Source organism: Microcaecilia unicolor, chromosome 10 (assembly GCF_901765095.1).
Source record: "Microcaecilia unicolor chromosome 10, aMicUni1.1, whole genome shotgun sequence".
Lineage (NCBI taxonomy): Eukaryota > Metazoa > Chordata > Amphibia > Gymnophiona > Siphonopidae > Microcaecilia > Microcaecilia unicolor.
In genome coordinates this window covers 169,601,427-169,616,978 of record NC_044040.1, presented here as the reverse complement: position 1 = coordinate 169,616,978, position 15,552 = coordinate 169,601,427, and the positions used below count along the sequence as shown (strand labels likewise).

At 45.8% G+C, this 15,552-nt stretch overlaps 1 protein-coding gene across 2 annotated transcripts in view; it reads right to left on the bottom strand.

Moving 5' to 3' along the window:
* Positions 1-5,979, bottom strand: part of RHBDD1 (rhomboid domain containing 1) — a 109,441-nt gene extending 103,462 nt beyond the window's left edge. The window contains exon 1 of one of the 2 annotated variants that reach the window (XM_030216819.1): positions 5,482-5,979. The gene's annotated coding sequence lies outside the window, so the exon portion shown is untranslated. The remainder of the gene's footprint in view (positions 1-5,481) is intronic. The other variant, XM_030216818.1, reaches the window with a different exon arrangement.
* Positions 5,980-15,552: the final 9,573 nt, after the last annotated feature.

Here is a 15,552-nt window from a genome sequence, read left to right as displayed (position 1 = left end):
GATGTCAGGCTGTCTAACGTCAAGGTGGTCTTCCTGCCACCAAACACTACCTCTCTGATCCAACCTATGGATCAGCGCATAATAGCCAATTTCAAACAACATAATTGGGCTCTTGTGCTACGTCGTCTGATGAGCGTTATGGATGACCAGACTGGCAAGGATAAATGTGCTGTTGAACTGGCTCGTAATCTATCACTGTTGGATTCCCTACATATGCAGAAAGAAGCCTGGAATCATGTTACACAGGCAACCATTGTGAACTGCTACAAGCAGGCAAACTTTGTTAAGGATGAGGAGAGGGATGAAAACAGATGCAGCTGCTGCAAACGTGTCAGATGAACAGGCTATTGCCATCCCAGCCGGTGTTACTGAAGAGGAGTTTCATCGCTAAGTAGCTGTTGATTATGATCTACAAACAGCTGATGACAGCACTGATGTCGAGATATGCGCCTACACGCAGGCAACGGCTGATGATGAAATGAGCAGCGAAAGCACATGCTGACAAAATTCAACAACCTCCTGTCACTTTTGCAAGAGCGCTGGAGTGTCTCAACACCGTGCGGGTCTATCTGGAGGCCACTGGATGTCAGTGCTATGACAGTTTTTACCGTCTGGCAGACGTAATCTATGGAACTCACAGACAATAGTGTACAGAGGACTATGACTGATTACTTCAAGTATGCCTAACGTCAGTTGACGGAGATTGTATACTGTACGTAAAATAAACAGTACTGTACATATGTATATCAGATGTCAAGCTTCTTTGGGTCACAACGGTTAAGTGCACGCTCCGGTTAACTGCATGTATTTCTTTGGTCCCAGACCCTTGCACTTAAGCGGACTGCATTGTATTTCTATTTTAATAGTATTTTTATGATACATTACATATTCCAGATCCCTTTATGGTTCTCTTGGCATAATACAGGAGTGGTTTACCATTGCCTTCTCCTGAGGCATGGAGGGTTAAGTGACTCGCCCAAGGCTACAAGGAGATGCTGTGTTTGAATTTGGGCCTTCTGGTTTCCAGCCTGCTGTTCGAACCATTAGGTTACTCCTCTGCTCCATATTTGCTACTTGTGCCTGTAACTCACTTTGTGTTGAACCATGTTTAAGGAAAGAGGTATAGAAATATAATCTAACACAATAGCTGCATTCACAAGGTGGCCCTCTCAGATTCCTCTATGGACATGTGAATTCTGGTGCACACCTCTCACTGACTTCTGACAAGAGAACAATGGCCATTCTTTTACACTATGCCCTCATATATACGCAACACTTACACACATATATTGAATATATGTATAAATAACATTTCAGAAAGACGCTATTTACACATGGAGATCCATACCGTGCAGAGATTTCAAGAGTACATGGTTTGAGCATGGCTTGGGTAGGATTAAAATCTACATGTGTACTCCCTATTTTACAATGGGAAAATATAGGTACATATAGGTTTTAAATAAGTGCTCATTTTGGGTAGGTCTTTACATGAGGCATTAAGGGAGTCATTCTCCTTAATCCCAAGTAGTTTATTTAAACCCCCCGAAATGAAACAAATTTAGAATTGCAACTTCACTAATTGGTGGCACTTCCATAATGAAGTTTGTACAATGGGTCAGGTAAATGCTGAAGTGGTGCCACATCTTTATGTAATACAGATATAAATTCTTGATATCCAGTCTAGCTTCAGTTGTTGTTTTAATGGAAATTCTTTACATATCAGGTCATAGCTTAAGACTTTCAATTCTTAAATCAGATCATACAGTTTCCCCAAGAACCTCAGTGATATTAAATCGCCAACAACTTCAATGTTTAGCGATATATACAAACATCTTCACTGGTTCTATCATCACTGAGGTTCTTGGGGAAACTGTATGATCTGATTTAAGAATTGAAAGTCTTTTTTTTTAATTTATTTATTTATTCATATTGTTAAACTTATTACAAGAAAACATCTTGTGTAGGAAAGCATCCGTTTATCAATAACGTATTCAAACCTAATATCAAGAAAAAAAAAGAAAAGGTGAAAAAGAGTTCTTCACATTTTCAAAAAAAAACAATACTCAAGTTCATAAATTCGGATTCAAGATTTCGGAAATCTATGGGAGAAAAACATTACAAAGGAAAAAAAAAAAATCACAAGATAATGCAAATTCTACTAAGCGGAGTTAATTCTTATAATTAGCGCTTTTCCACTTTCACTGAGGCTATAAGCGCCGACACGTGAGCAGGTTCTGTAAATACATATTTTTTATCCCTAAACTTTATTATGCACTTGCAGGGGTATCTTAAAATAAAGGTGCCCCCCAAGTGCAGAATTTCAGGTTTAAGGAGCAGAAATTGTTTCCTTCGACGTCTTGTCTCCTTAGAGACATCCGGAAATAATAATACTTTAAAACCTAAAAAAGGTTTGTCCTTATTGCGGAAAAACAGGCGAAAGATCCAACTCTTGTCTGGTAATAGTGCGACTGTCACCACTAATGTGGCTGCAGTCACTAAGTCAGTGTCCGAGGTCTCCAACAAAAGAGAAACATCTATCGGAGCTTCAGGTTGATTCAGGTCTTTCCCAGGAATATAATAAGCCATAGTCATTGGTGGTATATTTTGTTCAGGAATTAATAATATTTCGCGCATATAGCGCTTCAACATTTCCAAAGGAGCAACATTTTGAAGTTTAGGAAAATTGACAAATCTAAGGTTATGATTTTTAGTGTAATTATCAAAAATTTCCATTTTAACCCTTAGGTTCATCAAGTCTTTAATCATAGTAGGTTGTACCGTTTCAAACTTCATAATTCTTTGGTCCATTTTAACAACTTTATCATTCAAATCCTTAATCTGCTCTTCTTTCTTTTGTAAGTCATTTTCCAAGGTTTTTAATTTAGGCAATACCTCATTAATTTGTTTTAAGAATATCTGTCCAAGGTTAGAAACTAAATCCCACAAAGCTTCTAATGTAACCTCTTTTGGTTTGACCACGAATTCTATAGGAATTTCAAACCTTACAGTCTGCTCAGGGGTCGCACTCTGTTCCTCAGGTCTTCTCTCCTCAATCCGCGGCGTTTCCATGGGCAAACTGCACTCCAGTCCGACCTCTGGTGTAGTAACAGCTTCCATTCGACGATCTTCTGGGCCCCTACCCTCTTCCGGGGTGGACCCTGACGAATCCTCGAGGTAGGAACTGGCGCCTAGCGGTTGGGGAGGAGGGGTGCGCTCGGCGGGGCTCAAGGTGACGTCGAGGCCAGGGAATGCCGAAATCTCCAATTCACCAGCGCCTCCCACTGGCAGCGTTCCGCCTTCATGAAGAACTCCCTGCGGCCTCAGGTAAGGAGGGAGTTAGCGGGGAAGCTCTAACTGCTAATCTTCCTCTCCGTTTAGGCATTTTTTTCTGAAGAAGGAGATCGAGAATCGCAGCTACTTAGTGAGTTGCGGCCATCTTGGATCCCCAGAATTGAAAGTCTTAAGCTATGACCTGATATGTAAAGAATTTCCATTAAAACAACAATTGAAGCTAGACTGGATATCAAGAATATCTGTACTGCTTTAAGGTTCCAGTTTTTAAAAAACATTACTTTGCCTTAATATTGAGTGTGGTACTACATCTTTATGTAAGCCATGGGTTCAATTCATTCATTTTTTTCTGTACGTTTATTTGCTCCCACTACACGTGCTGGCAAATACAGAAGCACTCTTGCAGGTATTTTGAAAAGGCACTGTTCTAAAATACCACCAGAATAAAGCATATCCCAACCTAGACATCTCAATTCCAAATCTCCATATTCTAGGAGAGACAGCGAGTGAGAGTGGGAACGAGTTAGATGTCTGTCCCCATGCAACTCTCTACATTGAGCTCGCAAGATGCATGGAAGCGTCGAGCTGCTAACACGTGGTATCATACACAGGGGATGGATTTACATAAAACTGAACAGTGCTCCCCAAAGACTCCCAACCCCAGGCCTACCTCTATCAATACCTGGTGGTCTCGGGGGTTCACAGAAGGTGCAATCCCCAGGCACTTTTACCTCTGCCAGTGTTGGGTTCAAAACAGCGCTGGTGACCCCTAACAGTAGTCTAGTTGTATGACTGCTAGGGGTCAAGCCACCAAATCAATCCCTTTTGACTTTATAAAGTGGCTTGATCCCTACTAGTAGGCCTGCAAGCATACCGCTAGGAGTCACAGGCCCCATTTTGAACCCGCCACTGGCAGGGGCAGAAGTGACTGCAGCAGACCCCCTAGAGGAAGGGGGGGCTATAGGAAATGTGGATCTTCTCAGAGAGAAGTAGAGCACTGTTTGACTTTATGAAGCTGAGCTATTTTAAGGTGGCTCCCCATGGGGCTGAGGGTTAGCAATCCCATGTTCCCCGGGAACTGAATAATACAGCTTATGAAACTGATCACAAGTTGCAGTATTCATTTATCATGGAAATCACTAACCACTGGTACTAAGTTACTGCAATCAATCAGTGACTCTCATGGTAAACTAAGCTGTGGTAAAATGGCATATTTTTTTTTTTTACAGAACTTTGTAACTCCTCCCCCCACCTTTACTCAGATAAATAGGTTCTTTTAAAACTGCCCACCCTCCCTGCAGGACAAAAGAATGGCTGTCATAACCTATTGTTTTGCTTTGAATTCAGCTACGCTTTACAGCCCCCACCACCGCAAAACAGAGCTGTCATAGGTCCCTTTGAAAAGTTGTCCTGTTTACCTTCCAGGCTTGCAAAAATTCTAAATTCACAAGAAACAACTATATTTACATTTCCAAATTGCTACAGGATCCATATACCATTAATAAAGAAACAAACCAAAGTTTAATATTTAACATAATTATGTCCAGTTAAGCATTGTTTACAGGATTGTTCTGAGAGCTATAGTGCTTGAGTTGTATCAAAATCTCAGGAGAGGGAGCCAAAAAGCCTGAATATCTGCCCTAATACCAGGGCCAGCTTCACCATTAGGCAGAAGCCACACTAGTCAGTCACTAAGGGCAGCAAATGGCAACTACGGTTAAAACAAAACAATAGGTACTGACAGCCCCCCACACACAAACAACAAAAAAACATTAGTGCATAATTTTAGGGACAGGGAAGGAGGGTAAGTTTCAAACAGCATATTTACACAGAAAAATTTTCAAAATTACACACACGACAACAACAACAAAGTTAACTATTTTTACAGGTACATTCTGGAAAGGTTAGCTTGGGGGTGGGTGATCACGACTATTGAATTTAATTATCAAAATCTCAGCACAGAGAGGGGTAGGAGGATAGATATCTACGAGCCTGAAAGTTAATTGAGAAGGCACAAGATTACAGGTTTGCCTAGTACACCTATTACCCTTGCATCAGCCTTGATAATCTGCCACCACCTTTGCAGCTCGTACTGTTAAGTTTCCCTCTTTAGTGCCTTAAAATAAAGATCATCTACAAACGTATGTGCCCCAGGAAAATTACAGCACTGTATATCTCGTCTTTACTTACTTCAGCACAGAGATGATTTAAGTTTTTGGTGCCTCACACCACTTCCTTCAGTACTTCCGTATTTTCACTTTCGTTTGCTGATTCATGTTCAAAGTAAAACCTGGATAATGGATTCTCTATCAAGTCTATGAAATGCTAAAAGACAGCAGTTCCCAGGTCAGTAAAATGATCAAGACTCCTGCTTTTCAAGATTTCACTATTTCAGATTTTGAAGAAGGAAGTGTGTTTTCCAGTTTGCAGGCAGGATTTTAGGCTTGTAACGGCGAGTTTTCCTGCTTGCTTTCGTTTGAACGGCAATATAATGCAGAGTCCACGCCCAGTGGTACTTTAGGCATTGGGAGGCAATGAGAGACTTGATGTTACTGTGTAACCTGAAAGGAGAGGAAGGATCTGTTTCCTCTACTGTTGGATTTAATTATTATTTCAAAACAAACTGAATGCTGACTGTAGACAGCTGAAAAGAAAGTTAACCAGCACACCGGCTATTGACTTTGCTAAGGAAGTTTGATGAGAACAGCAGACGGCATGACGTCAAAATGTTGACAAGGCACTTAGGTTAGTATCTGTTTCCCCTTCCTCGCGCAGCCGTCGTTCTGCCTACACTCAAAACATAGCAAGCAAACCTATGAGCAGCTGCATCCAAGTTGTAGTTCTTTATTGTTGGTTGCATTTTTATTTAATCTCACTAATATTTTCAAACGTGCCAGCTTGTGCAGCATACGGATGTACATAGAGGAAGTATAATAACAGAATAACTTTTCATTTATTGTTATAAATCGTAATCAGTGTGTCATTTGGAGGGGAGACCCTAGCATGTATTATATTCGTGCAGAGTCTTTTTCTCCTGGTAAAGGACCACTAAAACAGACATCATGTTATGAGAATCAGGTGCTCAACATTCAGAGTTTCTATCTATTTATTTATTTACGGCAGTTATATCCAGTGGTGTGCTAGTAAATTTTTAACAACAGGCTCTCTCCCCGGTCCACCTCGCCGCCCCCCCCATCCACCTCTGCGCCCCCCCTAAAATTGCAGAGCTGGCTATAGCCGGGGGGGGGGGGGGGGGGCAATGCATTACTCTCTCCAGGAAAAAAAAAAATTAAATGATCCCAGGTTCCAATCTAATTCATGTTTAATATGGGATAAAATGCCATAAATAAGTAAATAAATATAAACTTTTAACGTTCAGCACCTGATTCTCAAAGTGGACATATTCCAAACACTATAATGAAAATAAAATTATTTTTTTCTACCTTTGTTGTCTGGTGACTTTGTTTCTCTGATCATGCTGGCCCAGTATCTGATTCTGCTGCTATCTGTCCTCTTAACTCCATTTCCAGGGCTTCCTTTCCATTTATTTCTTTTCTTTCCTCCTTTCTTCTTCATTTCTGGTCCTCCGCAGACTTGACTGTACAGTGGACCCAGCTTCTGCCTATTTTCTCCATCCATGTGCAGTTTCTCTCCTCACTTCCTTTTCCCTCATCTAATCTCCTTCCTCTATCTTCCCTCCATGTCCAGCATTTCTTCTCTCTCCCTTCCCTCCATCCATGTCCAGAATTTCTCTTGCCCTTCCTTCCATCCATGTCCTGAAACTCTCCTCTCTCCCCTGCCCCTCTCTACCCATCCATGCCCAGCATTTCTCTCCCCTGCCCCCCTCTACTCATCCATGCCCAGCAATTCTCTCCCCTGCCCCCCTCTGCCCTTCCATGCCCAGTAATTCTCTTCCCTGCCCCCCTCTGCCCTTCCATGCCCAGCAATTCTCTCCCCTGCCCCCCTCTACTCATCCATGCCCAGCAATTCTCTCCCCTGCCCCCTCTGCCCTTCCATGCTCAGTAATTCTCTTCCCTGCCCCCCTCTGCCCTTCCATGCCCAGCATTTCTCTCCCCTGCCCCCCTCTGCCCATCCATGCTCAGCAATTCTCTCCCCTGCCCCCCAATTCTGTCCCCTGCCCCCCTCTACTCATCCATGCCCAGCATCTCTCCCCTGCCCCCCTCTACTCATCCATGCCCAGCAATTCTCTCCCCTGCCCCCCTCTGCCCTTCCATGCCCAGTAATTCTCTTCCCTGCCCCCCTCTGCCCTTCCATGCCCCCCAATTCTGTCCCCTGCCCCCCTCTGCCCATCCATGCCCAGCATTTCTCTCCCCTGCCCCCTCTACTCATCCATGCCCAGCATTTCTTTCCCCTGCCCCCCTCTGCCCATCATGCCCAGCAATTCTCTCCCCTGCCCCCCTCTGCCCTTCCATGCCCAGCAATTCTCTCCCCTGCCCCCCCCTGCCCTTCCATGCCCAGTAATTCTCTTCCCTGCCCCCCTCTGCCCTTCCATGCCCAGCAATTCTCTCCCCTGCCCCCCTCTGCTCATCTATGCCCAGCAATTCTCTCCCCGCCCCCCTCTGCCCTTCCATGCCCAGCAATTCTCTCCCCTGCCCCCCTCTGCCCTTCCATGCCCAGTAATTCTCTTCCCTCCCCTGCCCTCCTGCTCCCAAACACGTCCAACGATGTCCTTCGCCCCCACCCTCCCCTCTCGCTCCTATCCGTCAGTTTCTCTTACCGCCCTCAAAGCGCCGCTTATTTAAAGCGCTGCTGCCCGTCTTCAGCCTTCCCTGCTTGTTTCGGATGAGTTCTTCCCTCAGTCCCGCCTTCGAGGAAAAAGGAAATGACATCAGAATGACGTCAGAAGGCGGGACTAAGGGAAGAACTCATCCGAAACAAGCAGGGAAGGCTGAAGACGGCCGGGCAGCAGCGTTTTAAATAAGTGGCGCTTTGAGGGCGGTAAGAGAAACTGACGGATAGGAGCGAGAGGGGAGGGTGGGGGCGAAGGACATTGTTGGACGTGTTTGGGAGCGGGAGGGGAGGTAAGCATGGCCTGTGATGGCGCCCTCCTGCCATGTTTACCTCCCCTAATGGAGCCGGCTCGCCCCCAACAACAACGGGCTCGCAAGAGCTGTCAAAATTTAACAAGCGGCTCTTGCGAGCCGGAGCAAGCCGGCTCCAGCACACCACTGGTTATATCCTACATTAAACATCAATTAGGTTAAAACCTGGAAGCATTTAAAATCTTTTTCTTTTCTTCCTGTGCCTAGATCAAAAGAGAAAGATGGTTTGTGGGAACTTGCTGGTTTTGTTTTGTGGAATGCAGTGGTTTATTATAAAAATGCACTTAATATTGTTTATTACTACTATTTAAAAGAAATATATTAAATAACTAGTAAATAAGGCCCGTTTCTGACACAAATGAAACGGGCGCTAGCAAGGTTTTCCTCGGAGTTTGTATGTTTGAGAGAGTGTGTGTGAGAGAGAGAGAGAGAGAGAGAGAGAGTGAATGTGCAAGTGTGTGTGTGTGTGTGTGACAGAGAGAGAGTGAGTCTGGGTGCTAATGAGAGTGTGTGCGAGTGCGTATGTGAGACACAGTGACTGTGAGAGAGTGTGTGTCACACAGATACACTGTGTGTGAGAGAGAGAGAGTGTGTGTGAGACAGAGTGTGAGAGAGTATGTGTGCGATACACCGACTCTCTGTGAGACCGAGAGAGTGTATGCCACGTTCACTAAACAGGAACTGGGTTTGTGAGCCCTTGGGCCACTGCCGAGGAGCAGCAGTGGCAGGCAAAACCACCCCACACCAGAAGCAAGGCAGAACAGACGTACCAGCAAATCCAGGCTAGGTCTCGGGCGGGCAGCCAGCAAGCAAGCAGAAGACAGGTCCAGGCCAAGGTTCACAAGGCAGACGGCGAGCAAGACAAAGTCCAGGCCCAGGCAAAGGTTCAAAAGGCAGGCTGCAAGCAAAAACAAAGTCCAGGTCCAGGCAAAGGTTCAAAAGGCAGGCGGCAAGCAAAGCAAAGTCCAGGATCAGGCAAGGTTCAAAAGGCAGGAAACCAGCAAACACAGAAACAGGACCAGACAAAGTCTCTCAGGCAGAAGTGCACAAGCACCCACGACCAGGGCCTAAGACGCAATGCAAAGGCAAAGCCAGAGAGTTTCAAAATGGCTAATAAGCCCAGACAGGAAAGACTCAGCTGCAGCAATCACCAGGAAGCTATGGTGGCTGTACAGGCTCAATCCAAGCAAGCAAACCTGGCAGCCTGGAAGATCCGGACCGGACTCAGCTAAAATCTGGAACGGGTGATGGTCCATAACAGCCACCTGTTCTGGCCACCAGAGGGCGAGGAAAGCACAGACGTAACAGTGTATGAGACAGTGTGTGTGAGACCGAGAGTGTGTGAGAATGACTGTGACACATAGAGTGAATGTGATACAGTGTGAGACATGGAGGGGCATAATCGAACAGAAACGCCTATCTCCATGGGCGTTTATCTCCGAGAACGGGTCCGTGAAGGGGCGGAGTGAACCGTATGTTCCAAAAAAAATAGACGCCCATGTTTTATTCGCCAAGGTGTGAGCTGGGCGTTTTTGCTTTTCACCGATAATGGAAAATGAAATCGCCCAGCTCAAAAACGAATAACTCCAAGGCATTTGTTCGTGGGAGGGGCCAGGATTCATAGTGCACTGGTCCCCCTCACATGCCAGGACACCAACCGGGCACCCTAGGGGGCACTTTTACAAAAACAAAAAAAAAGGTCAAAGAGCTCCCAGGTGCATAGCACCCTTCCCTTGGGTGTTGAGCCCCCCAAATCCCCCTCAAAACCCACTGCCCACAAGTCTACACCATTACTATAGCCCTAAGAGGTGAAGGGGGGCACCTACATGTGGGTTTGGGGGGGTTGGACGACTAAGCATTAAGCAGCACAATTGTAACAGGTAGGGGGGGGGATGGGCCTGGGTCCACCTGCCTGACGTCCACTGCACCCCCTAACAACTGCTCCAGGGACCTGCATACTGCTGCTTGGGAGGAGGGTATGACATTTGAGGGTGAAAGTAAAAAGTTGTGAAACATCATTTTTTTTGTGGTGGGAGGGGGTTAGTGACCACTGGGGGAGTCAGGGGAGGTCATCCCCGACTCCCTCTGGGGGTCATCTGGTCATTTAGGGCACTTTTTGGGGCCTTATTCGTGAAAAAACAGGGTCCAGGAAAAGTGCCCTAAATTCTAGCTACAAACGTATCCATTATCGGCGAAAGGCGCCCATCTCTGTTCGGGTGATAACCATGCCCCAGTTCCGCCTTCACCACGCCTCCGACACGCCCCCGTCAACTTTGTCCGCATCCGCGACGGACTGCAGTTGAAAGCGTCCAAAGTTCGGCTTTCGATTATACCGCTTTATTTGTTTTTGTGAGAAAAACGCCCATCTCCCGATTTAGGTCGGAACTTGGGCGTTTTTCTCGTTCGATTATAAGCAGGATAGTGTGAGAGACTGTGTGAGAGTGAGAGAGAGAAAGACACTGACTGTGAGAGTGTGTGTGTGTGTGTGTGACAGAGATACCTTCCCCCTCCCTCTGTGGTCTCAGGACCCCTCCCTCTCTGGTCTCAGGATCCCCTCCCTCTGGTCTCAGGATCCCCTCCCCCCTCTAAGGTCTGAAGACCCCCTCCCCATCCACGTTCCCCTCCCCTGTGGTCTCAGGACCCCCTGCCTCTCCCCCCCCCCCCCCTCTGTGTGGTTGGCAGCACCATGCGAGAGTGTGTGTGTGTGTGAGAGAGAGAGTGAGACTGGGTGCGAGTGTGTCTGAGAGAGAGAGTGTGTGTGATTGTCCTCCCCTGCCCCCTCCAGCCACCCAGCGATTCTCCTGTCTCCCCTGCCCCCCCCCCCTCCAGCCACCCAGCGATTCTCATCTTCCCTGCCCCCCTCCAGCCACCCAGCGATTCTCCTATATCCTCTGCCCCCCCTCGAGCCATGCAGCGATTCTGCTTTCTCCCCTGCCCCCCTCCAGCAACCCAGCGATTATGCTCTCTCCCCTGCCCTCCCTCCAGCCACCCAGCAATTGTCCTGTGCCCCTGCCCCCCTCCAGCCACCCAGTGATTGTCCTGTATCTCCTGCCCCCCCTCGAGCCATGCAGCGATTGTCCTCTCTCCCCTGCCCTCCCTCCAGCCACCCAGCGATTGTCCTGTGCCCCTGCCCCCTCCAGCTACCCAGCGATTGTCCTGTATCTCCTGCCCCCCCTCGAGCCATGCAGCGATTGTCCTCTCTACCCTGCCCCCCCTTCAGCCACCCAGCAATTCTGCTCTCTCCCCTGCCCCCCTCCAGCCACCCAGTGATTGTCCTGTGTTCGGCCCCCCTCCAGCCACCCTGCGATTCTCCTGTGTCCCCTGCCCCCCCTTAAGCCATGCAGCGATTCTCCTCTCTCCCCTGCCCCCCCCCAGCCACCCAGCGATTCTGCTCTCTCCACTGCCCCCCTCCAGCCACCCAGCGATTGTCCTGTGTCCCCTGCCCCCCTCCAGCCACCCTACAATTCTCCTCTGTCCCCTGCCCCCCCTCCAGCCACCCAGCGATTGTACTGTTTCCCCAGATTAGCTCCGTGGAAGCGGCGGCGGCGGCATTATTGAAAGCCCTGGCCATCAGTCCTGCCTTCTGATTACCCGCCCTCGATGTCATCACGCTTTGACGCGAGGGCGGGGCAGAGAGAGATGTGACACCGTTACGAACCCTTCACTGAAGCCACGGAGTCAGCTTCAGAACTTTGGAGGTGCTTTTTATTATAGTAGATGAGGGCAGAGCTACCTTCATGCAGAAGTCCAGAGTCAGTATAAATGTGCCAACATTTTCCAGCTCTGTGATATATATTTATTTCTTCTTCAAGTCAGTTTTCATCAGCATTTTCTCAGTTATTACCCAAACACAATTTTAATGTTCATTAATACGTTTTGGATGTTACTGAATGCTATTATTCTGTCTCGCTGTATTTCCAGTTTTGGCGCAGTCATCACATGAACAAAATATAAGAAAACCAATGGACTGCATTAGGGGCTTATAGCCCATTTAATTATGTTTAAACAAATGAGAGATCTGCATAAAAGAAAATATTTATTTTTATTATTTGATTTATGAAAACCACTTGTCCCTGAAACATGCTCAAAACAGAATAATTCATTTGTACAAAAGAGATAAGGTGAAGATGTAATTCCATGTGCCCCAATAAAAGGGGCACATGGAATCACATCTTCACAACACCAGGATTCCCAATCAATCTTCATAAGACCAGGCTTCCCAAGGCAGATTACAGCACCAGTTAAGATGAGCCCATCAGTAAACAGGATATCCTCACTGAAATTTGTCCATGTATTACTGTAGTGTATAGAACAGTGTAGAAAAATGAGCACACAATACAGCCTTTATTAGTGCTGTTTTCACCAGCTATAATAACTTTTGTGATATTCAGTTTTGATTTCATGATATTTATATCTACATATGGGACACTTTCAAATAAATTAAAAAGCTGTCAAATTAGTAAAAAAAATTATATATACATACATATATATATATTTTTTACCTCCACCTTTTAAGGCACTGCCTATCCAACTGGAACAGCTTTTGACTTTTTATAGATGGTCCACGCATAGGCAGTCCATTATTTCTAATAATCTTGCTTTCAATAGTGTTTGCTATTGTTTTGGGTGTACTTGTGACTCTGCCTACTGGCTTCAACCCATATAATGGGCTAGATAACCTCGTACCTCCTTGGCCTTTACAAGTGCGTGTTATTAGAATCAAAAACTTTATTGGCATGACAGTTTGCACACATTGCTAACATAAGGGGTCTTTTACTAAGATGAGCCAGTGATTTTAGCTTGTGCTAAAAATCACCTGGCGCTAAACGTTGAGATGCCTAGGTGTCTCAGTGTTTAGGGGTCCTTTTACTAAGCCATAGTAGAAGGAGCCAGGCACCAGTGATGTTGGCTTTTTATGCCGCACGCCAGGGCCCCCTTTAGCGCAGTGGGTGAAAATTGGAAAAAATGAAATGGCAGTGCGATAAGTTCACACTTGCCGCATGGCCATTTCAGGGGGAGCACTTACAGCCACCCATTGAGGTGGGATATGGCCTTTCAAACTAATTAGACTGCAGAAGTATACGAGGCATATTTTCAAAGCACTTAGCCTTCCAAAGTTCCATAGAAACCTATGGAACTTTGAAAGGCTAAGTGCTTTGAAAATGAGCCCCATACGTAATCAGAATTGCGAAGTAATCTGCAAGTAAGAAAATGGCACAGCTGAGCATTTTACAGCCATGCTAAAAGTGGCCTCAATGCGTGGGAAATCCACGTGCTAGTCATAGCACAGGCCACTTTTCAGGGCCCTGTTTACTAAGCCGTGACTGGTGTTTAGCGCACGCTAAAAACGCTAGCATGGCTTAGTAAACAGGGCCCTCAGTGTTTGCCCCCCAGTTTTAGAATAGGTTGCCCTACATTTACATGTAGTAAGGAAATTTCTGATTTAGATTCCTTTCATAAGCATGTTAAAACCTTTTTATTCGAGATGCCTGTCTGGAATTTTGAGTTCATAATTTTTTGGGCTTTGCCCTTTTAAGCTGTTTGTGTTTGCTCTAACTCCAATAGGACTTTGTAGATAGCAGTGGCGTAGCCAAGGGTGGGCCTGGGTGGGCCTAGGCCCACCCACTTTGGACTCAGGCCCACCCAGTAGCAGCACATCTATGATGCAGTTGGCAGGGATTCCGAAGCCCCACTAGCTGAAAACTCCCAACAACTGTCCCTATACCTTGTAAATAGCAGATCTTCACCTGCAGCAAGCAGTGACTGATACATACTGCTCACACCGGACCCATAGCCTCCCCTCTGACATTTCCTGCCTATGTGGAAACAGGAAGTTGCAGCAGTGGGAAGGCTATAGGGCCAACATGACCAGTGTGTCTTAGTTGCTTCTCACTGCCAGTGAAAATCTGCTATTTAAAAGGTATGCGGGAGAGGGGGATGTTTGAGACCATATGGCATGCAGGCGAGAGAAGGAGAGACCAAATCACCTATAGGACTCGGTGGGGTTCTTCTGCCCACCCATCTTGGGCCCAGGCCCACCCAAAATTGGGTGTCTGTGTTGGATTATTTGTAGTAAATAATTAGCAGATTTTATACACACAGCTTCAGCTTTAGAAATGTTAATTTCTTTTCTTCATCTCTCTCACATACACCCCAGAATAATTCACTGCTGAGTCACTTTAAAGTTGAAGTAACAAAACATCCGTTTACTCACAGTTTTAGTCAGATTGATATTCAGGCAGGCTTATATAAACATAATACTATACATTTGGATTATCAGCTCTTTCCATGTGCTTAGATGGTAATGGATGCTCACACCACCATAGATCCTCTCAGGTTAGGAGAGATCATGAGCTCCATGTGCTGTGCCTAATCACACCCACAGGAAGTTGCATGGGTGTGACCTCTCAGAACAATTCACATCAGAGGTCACAGAGTAATCACAGAGAAAAAAATTGGTGACAGACAATGCATGTAAAATACAATACATTATTCCAACAAACCCCTTCTCATGCATAACTGTCATGCAATTATTAATTCATACAAAGTCCAAGCTTTATTCGCAGATTCTCAAAACGTTCTCTGGGTAACGGTTTGGTCATGATGTCAGCTGTCATCTCACTGGTGTGACAATAGTCTAGACTGATGACCCCTTCTTTCGCCAGCTCTCGCACGTTGTGATATTTCGTTGCGATGTGCTTGGTGCGTGACTGAACCTTGTCATTCTGTGACAGTCTGATGCAGCTCTGATTATCTTCCATTATCTGGATTGGTCTCTGTTCAGCTATTCCAAAATCCAGCAAAAGTTTTTCAATCCACATCAGTTCTCTGCATGCTTCTGATACAGCCACATATTCAGCTTCTGTAGAAGACAGACTCACAATACTTTGTTTATGACTGGCCCAAGAAATTTGTACATTTCCATACATAAACACATATCCACTTGTGGATTTATAATCAGAATGATCCCCTGCCCAATCTGAATCACAGTAACATATTAGTTTTGGATTACTATTGGCTGAAATCTTTAATTTACAATCAATGGTACCTTTTAAATACCTTACCATCCTTTTAACTGCAGTCCAATCTGATTTGGTAGGTGAGCTGACCCTTCTGCTCAAAATTCCTACTGCATTTGCTATATCAGCCCTGTATGTGGTAGTCAGATATAAAAGCTTACCTATGGCTGATCTATATT